The sequence below is a fragment of the Hyla sarda genome, unplaced genomic scaffold (assembly GCF_029499605.1).
Source record: "Hyla sarda isolate aHylSar1 unplaced genomic scaffold, aHylSar1.hap1 scaffold_235, whole genome shotgun sequence".
NCBI lineage: Eukaryota > Metazoa > Chordata > Amphibia > Anura > Hylidae > Hyla > Hyla sarda.
The window spans coordinates 40,279-52,941 of NW_026609032.1; the positions used below are offsets into that span (position 1 = coordinate 40,279).

The following is a 12,663-nucleotide window of genomic DNA, read 5'->3' on the forward strand; positions in this document are numbered from 1 at the left end:
TGAAGGACCTGTGTGATGTCACAATCATGTGACCTGTGTGAGGAGAGGAGGAAGGACCTGTGTGATGTCACCATCATGTGACCTGTGTGAGGAGAAGAGGATGAAGGACCTGTGTGATGTCACAATCATGTGATCAGTATGGGGGCGGAGCTCAGTAGGGGGAGGTGCTGGATTATTTTGTTTGTCTAATAATCATCATCTACAATATAGAACAATAGTGATCTCTACAATACTGCCCCCCTGTGGTCTCCTCTAGTAACTGTGACCTCTACAATACTGCCCCCTGTGGTCTCCTCTAGTAACTGTGATCTCTACAATACTGCCCCCTGTGGTCTCCTCTAGTAACTGTGATCTCTACAATACTGCCCCCTGTGGTCTCCTCTAGTAACTGTGACCTCTACAATACTGCCCCCTGTGGTGTCCACTAGTAACTGTGACCTCTACAATACTGCCCCCTGTGGTCTCCTCTAGTAACTGTGATCTCTACAATACTGCCCCCTGTGGTCTCCTCTAGTAACTGTGATCTCTACAATACTGCCCCCTGTGGTCTTCTCTAGTAACTGTGACCTCTACAATACTGCCCCTGTGGTCTCCTCTAGTAACTGTGATCTCTACAATACTGCCCCCTGTGGTCTCCTCTAGTAACTGTGACCTCTACAATACTGCCCCCTGTGGTCTCCTCTAGTAACTGTGATCTCTACAATACTGCCCCCTGTGGTCTCCTCTAGTAACTGTGATCTCTACAATACTGCCCCCTGTGGTCTCCTCTAGTAACTGTGATCTCTACAATACTGTCCCCTGTGGTCTCCTCTAGTAACTGTGATCTCTACAATACTGCCCCCTGTGGTCTCCTCTAGTAACTGTGATCTCTACAATACTGCCCCCTGTGGTCTCCTCTAGTAACTGTGACCTCTACAATACTGCCCCCTGTGGTCTCCTCTAGTAACTGTGATCTCTCCAATACTGCCCCCTGTGGTCTCCTCTAGTAACTGTGATCTCTACAATACTGCCCCCTCTGGTCTCCTCTAGTAACTGTGATCTCTACAATACTGCCCCCTGTGGTCTCCTCTAGTAACTGTGACCTCTACAATACTGCCCCCTGTGATCTCCTCTAGTAACTGTGATCTCTACAATACTGCCCCCTGTGGTCTCCTCTAGTAACTGTGATCTCTACAATACTGCCCCCTGTGGTCTCCTCTAGTAACTGTGATCTCTACAATACTGCCCCCTGTGGTCTCCTCTAGTAACTGTGACCTCTACAATACTGCCCCCTGTGGTCTCCTCTAGTAACTGTGATCTCTACAATACTGCCCCCTGTGGTCTCCTCTAGTAACTGTGACCTCTACAATACTGCCCCCTGTGGTCTCCTCTAGTAACTGTGATCTCTACAATACTGCCCCCTGTGGTCTCCTCTAGTAACTGTGATCTCTACAATACTGCCCCCTGTGGTCTCCTCTAGTAACTGTGATCTCTACAATACTGCCCCCTGTGGTCTTCTCTAGTAACTGTGATCTCTACAATACTGCCCCTTGTGGTCTCCTCTAGTAACTGTGATCTCTACAATACTGCCCCCTGTGGTCTCCTCTAGTAACTGTGATCTCTACAATACTGCCCCCTGTGGTCTCCTCTAGTAACTGTGATCTCTACAATACTGCCCCCTGTGGTCTCCTCTAGTAACTGTGATCTCTACAATACTGCCCCCTGTGGTCTCCTCTAGTAACTGTGACCTATACAATACTGCCCCCTGTGGTCTCCTCTAGTAACTGTGATCTCTACAATACTGCCCCCTGTGGTCTCCTCTAGTAACTGTGATCTCTACAATACTGCCCCCTGTGGTCTCCTCTAGTAACTGTGACCTCTACAATACTGCCCCCTGTGGTCTCCTCTAGTAACTGTTATCTCTACAATACTGCCCCCTGTGGTCTCCTCTAGTAACTGTGACCTCTACAATACTGCCCCCTGTGGTCTCCTCTAGTAACTGTTATCTCTACAATACTGCCCCCTGTGGTCTCCTCTAGTAACTGTGATCTCTACAATACTGCCCCCTGTGGTCTCCTCTAGTAACTGTGATCTTTACAATACTGCCTCCTGTGGTCTCCTCTAGTAACTGTGATCTCTACAATACTGCCCCCTGTGGTCTCCTCTAGTAACTGTGATCTCTACAATACTGCCCCCTGTGGTCTCCTCTAGTAACTGTGACCTCTGTAATACTGCCCCCTGTGGTCTCCTCTAGTAACTGTGACCTCTACAATACTGCCCCCTGTGATCTCCTCTAGTAACTGTGATCTCTACAATACTGCCCCCTGTGGTCTCCTCTAGTAACTGTGATCTCTACAATACTTTCCCCTGTGGTCTCCTCTAGTAACTGTGATCTCTACAATACTGCCCCCTGTGGTCTCCTCTAGTAACTGTGATCTCTACAATACTTTCCCCTGTGGTCTCCTCTAGTAACTGTGATCTCTACAATACTGCCCCCTGTGGTCTCCTCTAGTAACTGTGATCTCTACAATACTGCCCCCTGTGGTCTCCTCTAGTAACGGTGACCTCTACAATACTGCCCCCTGTGGTCTCCTCTAGTAACTGTGACCTCTACAATACTGCCCCCTGTGGTCTCCACTAGTAACTGTGATCTCTACAATACTGCCCCCTGTGGTCTCCTCTAGTAACTGTGATCTCTACAATACTGCCCCCTGTGGTCTCCTCTAGTAACTGTGATCTCTACAATACTGCCCCCTGTGGTCTCCTCTAGTAACTGTGACCTTTACAATACTGCCCCCTGTAGTCTCCTCTAGTAACTGTGATCTCTACAATACTGCCCCCTGTGGTCTCCTCTAGTAACTGTGACCTTTACAATACTGCCCCCTGTAGTCTCCTCTAGTAACTGTGACCTCTACAATACTGCCCCCTGTGGTCTCTTCTAGTAACTGTGATCTCTACAATACTGCCCCCTGTGGTCTCCTCTAGTAACTGTCATCTCTACAATACTGCCCCCTGTGGTCTCCTCTAGTAACTGTGATCTCTACAATACTGCCCCCTGTGGTCTCCTCTAGTAACTGTGACCTCTACAATACTGACCCCTGTGGTCTCCTCTAGTAACTGTGATCTCTACAATACTGTCCCCTGTGGTCTCCTCTAGTAACTGTGATCTCTACAATACTGCCCCCTGTGGTCTCCTCTAGTAACTGTGATCTCTACAATACTGCCCCCTGTGGTCTCCACTAGTAACTGTGACCTCTACAACACTGCCCCCTGTGGTCTCCTCTAGTAACTGTGATCTCTACAATACTGCCCCCTGTGGTCTCCTCTAGTAACTGTGATCTCTACAATACTGCCCCCTGTGGTCTCCTCTAGTAACTGTGATCTCTACAATACTGCCCCCTGTGGTCTCCTCTAGTAACTGTGACCTCTACAATACTGCCCCCCCGTGGTCTCCTCTAGTAACTGTGACCTTTACAATACTGCCCCCTGTGGTCTCCTCTAGTAACTGTGACCTCTACAATACTGCCCCCTGTGGTCTCCTCTAGTAACTGTGACCTCTACAATACTGCCCCCTGTGGTCTCCTCTAGTAACTGTGATCTCTAAAATACTGCCCCCTGTGGTCTCCTCTAGTAACTGCGATCTCTACAATACTGCCCCCTGTGGTCTCCTCTAGTAACTGTGACCTCTACAATACTGCCCCCTGTGGTCTCCTCTAGTAACTGTGATCTCTACAATACTGCCCCCTGTGGTCTCCTCTAGTAACTGTGATCTCTACAATACTGCCCCCTGTGGTCTCCTCTAGTAACTGTGACCTCTACAATACTGCCCCCCCGTGGTCTCCTCTAGTAACTGTGACCTTTACAATACTGCCCCCTGTGGTCTCCTCTAGTAACTGTGACCTCTACAATACTGCCCCCTGTGGTCTCCTCTAGTAACTGTGACCTCTACAATACTGCCCCCTGTGGTCTCCTCTAGTAACTGTGACCTCTACAATACTGCCCCCTGTGGTCTCCTCTAGTAACTGTGATCTCTACAATACTGCCCCCTGTGGTCTCCTCTAGTAACTGTGATCTCTACAATACTGCCCCCTGTGGTCTCCTCTAGTAACTGTGATCTCTACAATACTGCCCCCTGTGGTCTCCTCTAGTAACTGTGACCTCTACAATACTGCCCCCTGTGGTCTCCTCTAGTAACTGTGACCTCTACAATACTGCCCCCTATGGTACCCACTATGAGAAACCAGTGATTAATGTAAAAGATCAGTGTGTGCAGTGTTATAGGTCCCTATGGGATAACAATGATCAGTATAAGAGATCAGTGTGTGCAGTGTTATAGTCTCCTATGGGATAATAATGATCAGTATAAGAGATCAGTGTGTGCAGTGTTTTAGGTCCCTATGGGATAATAATGATCAGTATAAGAGATCAGTGTGTGCAGTGTTATAGTCCCCTATGGGATAATAATGATCAGTATAAGAGATCAGTGTGTGCAGTGTTATAGTCCCCTATGGGATAACAATGATCAGTATAAGAGATCAGTGTGTGCAGTGTTATAGTCCCCTATGGGATAATAATGATCAGTATAAGAGATCAGTGTGTGCAGTGTTATAGTCCCCTATGGGATAATAATGATCAGTATAAGAGATCAGTGTGTGCAGTGTTATGGTCCCCTATGGGATAACAATGATCAGTGTGTGCAGTGTTATAGTCCCCTATGGGATAACAATGATCAGTATAAGAGATCAGTGTGTGCAGTGTTATAGTCTCCTATGGGATAATAATGATCAGTGTAAGAGATCAGTGTGTGCAGTGTTTTAGTCCCCTATGGGATAACAATGATCAGTGTAAGAGATCAGTGTGATCAGTATTATAGTCTCCTATGGGATAATAATGATCAGTATAAGAAATCAGTGTGTGCAGTGTTATAATCCCCTATGGAATAACGATGATCAGTATAAGAGATCAGTGTGTGCAGTGTTATAGTCCCCTATGGGATAACAATGATCAGTATAAGAGATCAGTGTGTGCAGTGTTATAATCCCCTATGGAATAACGATGATCAGTATAAGAGATCAGTGTGTGCAGTGTTATAGTCCCCTATGGGATAACAATGATCAGTATAAGAGATCAGTGTGTGCAGTGTTATCGTCCCCTATGGGATAACAATGATCAGTATAAGAGATCAGTGTGTGCAGTGTTATAGTCCCCTATGGGATAACAATGATCAGTGTGTGCAGTGTCATAGTCTCCTATGGGATAATAATGATCAGTATAAGATATCAGTGTGTGCAGTGTTATAGTCCCCTATGGGATAATAATGATCAGTATAAGAGATCAGTGTGTGCAGTGTTATAGTCCCCTATGGGATAACAATGATCAGTATAAGAGATCAGTGTGTGCAGTGTTATAGTCCCCTATGGGATAATAATGATCAGTATAAGAGATCAGTGTGTGCAGTGTTATAGTCCCCTATTGGATAATAATGATCAGTATAAGAGATCAGTGTGTGCAGTGTTATAGTCCCCTATGGGATAATAATGATCAGTATAAGAGATTAGTGTGTAGTGTTATAGTCCCCTATGAGATAACAATGATCAGTATAAGAGATCAGTGTGTGCAGTGTTATAGTCCCCTATGGGATAACAACGATCAGTGTGTACAGTGTCATAGTCTCCTATGGGATAATAATGATCAGTATAAGAGATCAGTGTGTGCAGTGTTATAGTCCCCTATGGGATAACAATGATCAGTATAAGAGATCAGTGTGTGCAGTGTTATAGTCCCCTATGGGATAATAATGATCAGTATAAGAGATCAGTGTGTAGTGTTATAGTCCCCTATGAGATAACAATGATCAGTATAAGAGATCAGTGTGTGCAGTGTTATAGTCCCCTATGGGATAATAATGATCAGTATAAGAGATCAGTGTGTGCAGTGTTATAGGTCCCTATGGGATAACAATGATCAGTATAAGAGATCAGTGTGTGCAGTGTTATATTCCCCTATGGGATAACAATGATCAGTGTGTGCAGTGTTATAGTCCCCTATAGGATAACAATGACCAGTATAAGAGATCAGTGTGATCAGTATTATAGTCTCCTATGGGATAATAATGATCAGTATAAGAGATCAGTGTGTGCAGTGTTATAGTCTCCTATGTGATAACAATGATCAGTATAAGAGATCAGTGTGTGCAGTGTTATAGTCCCCTATGGGATAATAATGATCAGTATAAGAGATCAGTGTGTGCAGTGTTATGGTCCCCTATGGGATAACAATGATCAGTGTGTGCAGTGTTATAGTCCCCTATGGGATAACAATGATCAGTATAAGAGATCAGTGTGTGCAGTGTTATAGTCTCCTATGGGATAATAATGATCAGTATAAGAGATCAGTGTGTGCAGTGTTTTAGTCCCCTATGGGATAACAATGATCAGTGTAAGAGATCAGTGTGATCAGTATTATAGTCTCCTATGGGATAATAATGATCAGTATAAGAAATCAGTGTGTGCAGTGTTATAGTCTCCTATGGGATAATAATGATCAGTATAAGAGATCAGTGTGTGCAGTGTTATAATCCCCTATGGAATAACAATGATCAGTATAAGAGATCAGTGTGTGCAGTGTTATAGTACCCTATGGGATAACAATGATCAGTATAAGAGATCGGTGTGTGCAGTGTTATAGTCCCCTATGGGATAACAATGATCAGTATAAGAGATCAGTGTGTGCAGTGTTATAGTCCCCTATGGGATAACAATGATCAGTGTGTGCAGTGTCATAGTCTCCTATGGGATAATAATGATCAGTATAAGAGATCAGTGTGTGCAGTGTTATAGTCCCCTATGGGATAATAATGATCAGTATAAGAGATCAGTGTGTGCAGTGTTAAAGTCCCCTATGGGATAACAATGATCAGTATAAGAGATCAGTGTGTGCAGTGTTATAGTCTCCTATGGGATAATAATGATCAGTATAAGAGATCAGTGTGTGCAGTGTTATAGGTCCCTATGGGATAATAATGATCAGTATAAGAGATCAGTGTGTGCAGTGTTATAGTCCCCTATGGGATAACAATGATCAGTATAAGAGATCAGTGTGTGCAGTGTTATAGTCCCCTATGGGATAATAATGATCAGTATAAGAGATCAGTGTGTGCAGTGTTATAGTCCCCTATTGGATAATAATGATCAGTATAAGAGATCAGTGTGTGCAGTGTTATAGTCCCCTATGGGATAATAATGATCAGTATAAGAGATCAGTGTGTAGTGTTATAGTCCCCTATGAGATAACAATGATCAGTATAAGAGATCAGTGTGTGCAGTGTTATAGTCCCCTATGGGATAATAATGATCAGTATAAGAGATCAGTGTGTGCAGTGTTATAGGTCCCTATGGGATAACAATGATCAGTATAAGAGATCAGTGTGTGCAGTGTTATATTCCCCTATGGGATAACAATGATCAGTGTGTGCAGTGTTATAGTCCCCTATAGGATAACAATGACCAGTATAAGAGATCAGTGTGATCAGTATTATAGTCTCCTATGGGATAATAATGATCAGTATAAGAGATCAGTGTGTGCAGTGTTATAGTCTCCTATGGGATAATAATGATCAGTATAAGAGATCAGTGTGTGCAGTGTTATAGTCTCCTTTGGGATAATAATGATCAGTATAAGAGATCAGTGTGTGCAGTGTTATAGGTCCCTATGGGATAATAATGATCAGTATAAGAGATCAGTGTGTGCAGTGTTATAGTCCCCTATGGGATAACAATGATCAGTGTGTGCAGTGTTATACTCTCTTATGGGATAATAATGATCAGTATAAGAGATCAGTGTGTGCAGTGTTATAGTCCCTTATGGGATAACAATGATCAGTATAAGAGATCAGTGTGTGCAGTGTTATAGTCCCCTATGGGATAACAATGATCAGTATAAGAGATCAGTGTGTGCAGTGTTATAGTCCCCCTATGGGATAACAATGATCAGTGTGTGCAGTGTTATAGTCTCCTATGGGATAATAATGATCAGTATAAGAGATCAGTGTGTGCAGTGTTATAGTCCCCTATGGGATAATAATGATCAGTATAAGAGATCAGTGTGTGCAGTGTTATAGGTCCCTATGGGATAATAATGATCAGTATAAGAGATCAGTGTGTGCAGTGTTATAGTCCCCTATGGGATAACAATGATCAGTATAAGAGATCAGTGTGTGCAGTGTTATAGTCCCCTATGGGATAATAATGATCAGTATAAGAGATCAGTGTGTGCAGTGTTATAGTCCCCTATTGGATAATAATGATCAGTATAAGAGATCAGTGTGTGCAGTGTTATAGTCCCCTATAGGATAACAATGACCAGTATAAGAGATCAGTGTGATCAGTATTATAGTCTCCTATGGGATAATAATGATCAGTATAAGAGATCAGTGTGTGCAGTGTTATAGTCTCCTATGGGATAACAATGATCAGTATAAGAGATCAGTGTGTGCAGTGTTATAGTCCCCTATGGGATAATAATGATCAGTATAAGAGATCAGTGTGTGCAGTGTTATGGTCCCCTATGGGATAACAATGATCAGTGTGTGCAGTTTTATAGTCCCCTATGGGATAACAATGATCAGTATAAGAGATCAGTGTGTGCAGTGTTATAGTCTCCTATGGGATAATAATGATCAGTATAAGAGATCAGTGTGTGCAGTCTTTTAGTCCCCTATGGGATAACAATGATCAGTGTAAGAGATCAGTGTGATCAGTATTATAGTCTCCTATGGGATAATAATGATCAGTATAAGAAATCAGTGTGTGCAGTGTTATAGTCTCCTATGGGATAATAATGATCAGTATAAGAGATCAGTGTGTGCAGTGTTATAATCCCCTATGGAATAACGATGATCAGTATAAGAGATCAGTGTGTGCAGTGTTATAGTACCCTATGGGATAACAATGATCAGTATAAGAGATCAGTGTGTGCAGTGTTATAGTCCCCTATGGGATAACAATGATCAGTATAAGAGATCAGTGTGTGCAGTGTTATAGTCCCCTATGGGATAACAATGATCAGTGTGTGCAGTGTCATAGTCTCCTATGGGATAATAAGGATCAGTATAAGAGATCAGTGTGTGCAGTGTTATAGTCCCCTATGGGATAATAATGATCAGTATAAGAGATCAGTGTGTGCAGTGTTATAGGTCCCTATGGGATAATAATGATCAGTATAAGAGATCAGTGTGTGCAGTGTTATAGTCCCCTATGGGATAACAATGATCAGTATAAGAGATCAGTGTGTGCAGTGTTATAGTCCCCTATGGGATAATAATGATCAGTATAAGAGATCAGTGTGTGCAGTGTTATAGTCCCCTATTGGATAATAATGATCAGTATAAGAGATCAGTGTGTGCAGTGTTATAGTCTCCTATGGGATAATAATGATCAGTATAAGAGATCAGTGTGTGCAGTGTTATAGTCCCCTATTGGATAATAATGATCAGTATAAGAGATCAGTGTGTAGTGTTATAGTCCCCTATGAGATAACAATGATCAGTATAAGAGATCAGTGTGTGCAGTGTTATAGTCCCCTATGGGATAACAATGATCAGTGTGTGCAGTGTCATAGTCTCCTATGGGATAATAATGATCAGTATAAGAGATCAGTGTGTGCAGTGTTATAGTCCCCTATGGGATAATAATGATCAGTATAAGAGATCAGTGTGTGCAGTGTTAAAGTCCCCTATGGGATAACAATGATCAGTATAAGAGATCAGTGTGTGCAGTGTTATAGTCTCCTATGGGATAATAATGATCAGTATAAGAGATCAGTGTGTGCAGTGTTATAGGTCCCTATGGGATAATAATGATCAGTATAAGAGATCAGTGTGTGCAGTGTTATAGTCCCCTATGGGATAACAATGATCAGTATAAGAGATCAGTGTGTGCAGTGTTATAGTCCCCTATGGGATAATAATGATCAGTATAAGAGATCAGTGTGTGCAGTGTTATAGTCCCCTATTGGATAAGAATGATCAGTATAAGAGATCAGTGTGTGCAGTGTTATAGTCCCCTATGGGATAATAATGATCAGTATAAGAGATCAGTGTGTAGTGTTATAGTCCCCTATGAGACAACAATGATCAGTATAAGAGATCAGTGTGTGCAGTGTTATAGTCCCCTATGGGATAATAATGATCAGTATAAGAGATCAGTGTGTGCAGTGTTATAGGTCCCTATGGGATAACAATGATCAGTATAAGAGATCAGTGTGTGCAGTGTTATATTCCCCTATGGGATAACAATGATCAGTGTGTGCAGTGTTATAGTCCCCTATAGGATAACAATGACCAGTATAAGAGATCAGTGTGATCAGTATTATAGTCTCCTATGGGATAATAATGATCAGTATAAGAGATCAGTGTGTGCAGTGTTATAGTCTCCTATGGGATAATAATGATCAGTATAAGAGATCAGTGTGTGCAGTGTTATAGTCTCCTTTGGGATAATAATGATCAGTATAAGAGATCAGTGTGTGCAGTGTTATAGTCCCCTATGGGATAATAATGATCAGTATAAGAGATCAGTGTGTGCAGTGTTATAGTCCCCTATGGGATAACAATGATCAGTATAAGAGATCAGTGTGTGCAGTGTTATAGTCCCCTATGGGATAACAATGATCAGTGTGTGCAGTGTTATACTCTCTTATGGGATAATAATGATCAGTATAAGAGATCAGTGTGTGCAGTGTTATAGTCCCTTATGGGATAACAATGATCAGTATAAGAGATCAGTGTGTGCAGTGTTATAGTCCCCTATGGGATAACAATGATCAGTATAAGAGATCAGTGTGTGCAGTGTTATAGTCCCCCTATGGGATAACAATGATCAGTGTGTGCAGTGTTATAGTCTCCTATGGGATAATAATGATCAGTATAAGAGATCAGTGTGTGCAGTGTTATAGTCCCCTATGGGATAATAATGATCAGTATAAGAGATCAGTGTGTGCAGTGTTATAGGTCCCTATGGGATAATAATGATCAATATAAGAGTTCAGTGTGTGCAGTGTTATAGGTCCCTATGGGATAATAATGATCCGTATAAGTGATCAGTGTGTGCAGTGTTATAGGTCCCTATGGGATAACAATGATTAGTATAAGAGATCAGTGTGTGCAGTGTTATAGTCCCCTATGGGATAATAATGATCAGTATAAGAGATCGGTGTGTGCAGTGTTATAGTCCCCTATTGGATAATAATGATCAGTATAAGAGATCAGTGTGTGCAGTGTTATAGTCCCCTATGGGATAATAATGATCAGTATAAGAGATCAGTGTGTGCAGTGTTATAGTCCCCTATTGGATAATAATGATCAGTATAAGAGATCAGTGTGTGCAGTGTTATAGTCCCCTATGGGATAACAATGATCAGTATAAGAGATCAGTTTGTGCAGTGTTATAGTCCCCTATTGGATAATAATGATCAGTATAAGAGATCAGTGTGTGCAGTGTTATAGGTCCCTATGGGATAATAATGATCAGTATAAGAGATCAGTGTGTGCAGTGTTATAGTCCCCCTATGGGATAACAATGATCAGTGTGTGCAGTGTTATAGTCCCCTATGGGATAACAATGATCAGTATAAGAGATCAGTGTGTGCAGTGTTATAGTCCCCTATGGGATAACAATGATCAGTATAAGAGATCAGTGTGATCAGTATTATAGTCTCCTATGGGATAATAATGATCAGTATAAGAGATCAGTGTGTGCAGTGTTATAGTCTCCTATGGGATAACAATGATCAGTATAAGAGATCAGTGTGTGCAGTGTTATAGTCTCCTATGGGATAACAATGATCAGTATAAGAGATCAGCGTGATCAGTATTATAGTCTCCTATGGGATAATAATGATCAGTATAAGAGATCAGTGTGTGCAGTGTTATAGGTCCCTATGGGATAATAATGATCAGTATAAGAGATTAGTGTGTGCAGTGTTATAGTCTCCTATGGGATAACAATGATCAGTATAAGAGATCAGTGTGTACAGTGTTATAGTCTCCTATGGGATAATAATGATCAGTATTAGAGATCAGTGTGTGCAGTGTTATAGGTCCCTATGGGATAATAATGATCAGTATAAGAGATCCGTGTGTGCAGTGTTATAATCCCCTATGGGATAACAATGATCAGTGTAAGAGATCAGTGTGATCAGTATTATAGTCTCCTATGGGATAATAATGATCAGTATAAGAGATCAGTGTGTGCAGTGTTATAGTCTCCTATGTGATAATAATGATCAGTATAAGAGATCAGTGTGTGCAGTGTTAGAGTCTCCTATGGGATAATAATGATCAGTATAAGAGATCAGTGTGTGCAGTGTTATAGTCCCCTATGGGATAACAATGATCAGTATAAGAGATCAGTGTGATCAGTATTATAGTCTCCTATGGGATAATAATGATCAGTATAAGAGATCAGTGTGTGCAGTGTTATAGTCTCCTATGGGATAACAATGATCAGTATAAGAGATCAGTGTGTGCAGTGTTATAGTCTCCTATGAGATAACAATGATCAGTATAAGAGATCAGCGTGATCAGTATTATAGTCTCCTATGGGATAATAATGATCAGTATAAGAGATCAGTGTGTGCAGTGTTATAGGTCCCTATGGGATAATAATGATCAGTATAAGAGATTAG

At 41.7% G+C, this 12,663-nt stretch overlaps 1 pseudogene; it reads right to left on the reverse strand.

Annotated features, from left to right (window-relative positions):
* The window catches only part of LOC130322522 (uncharacterized), a 109,187-nt pseudogene that overhangs the window by 26,514 nt on the left and 70,010 nt on the right, over positions 1-12,663 (reverse strand).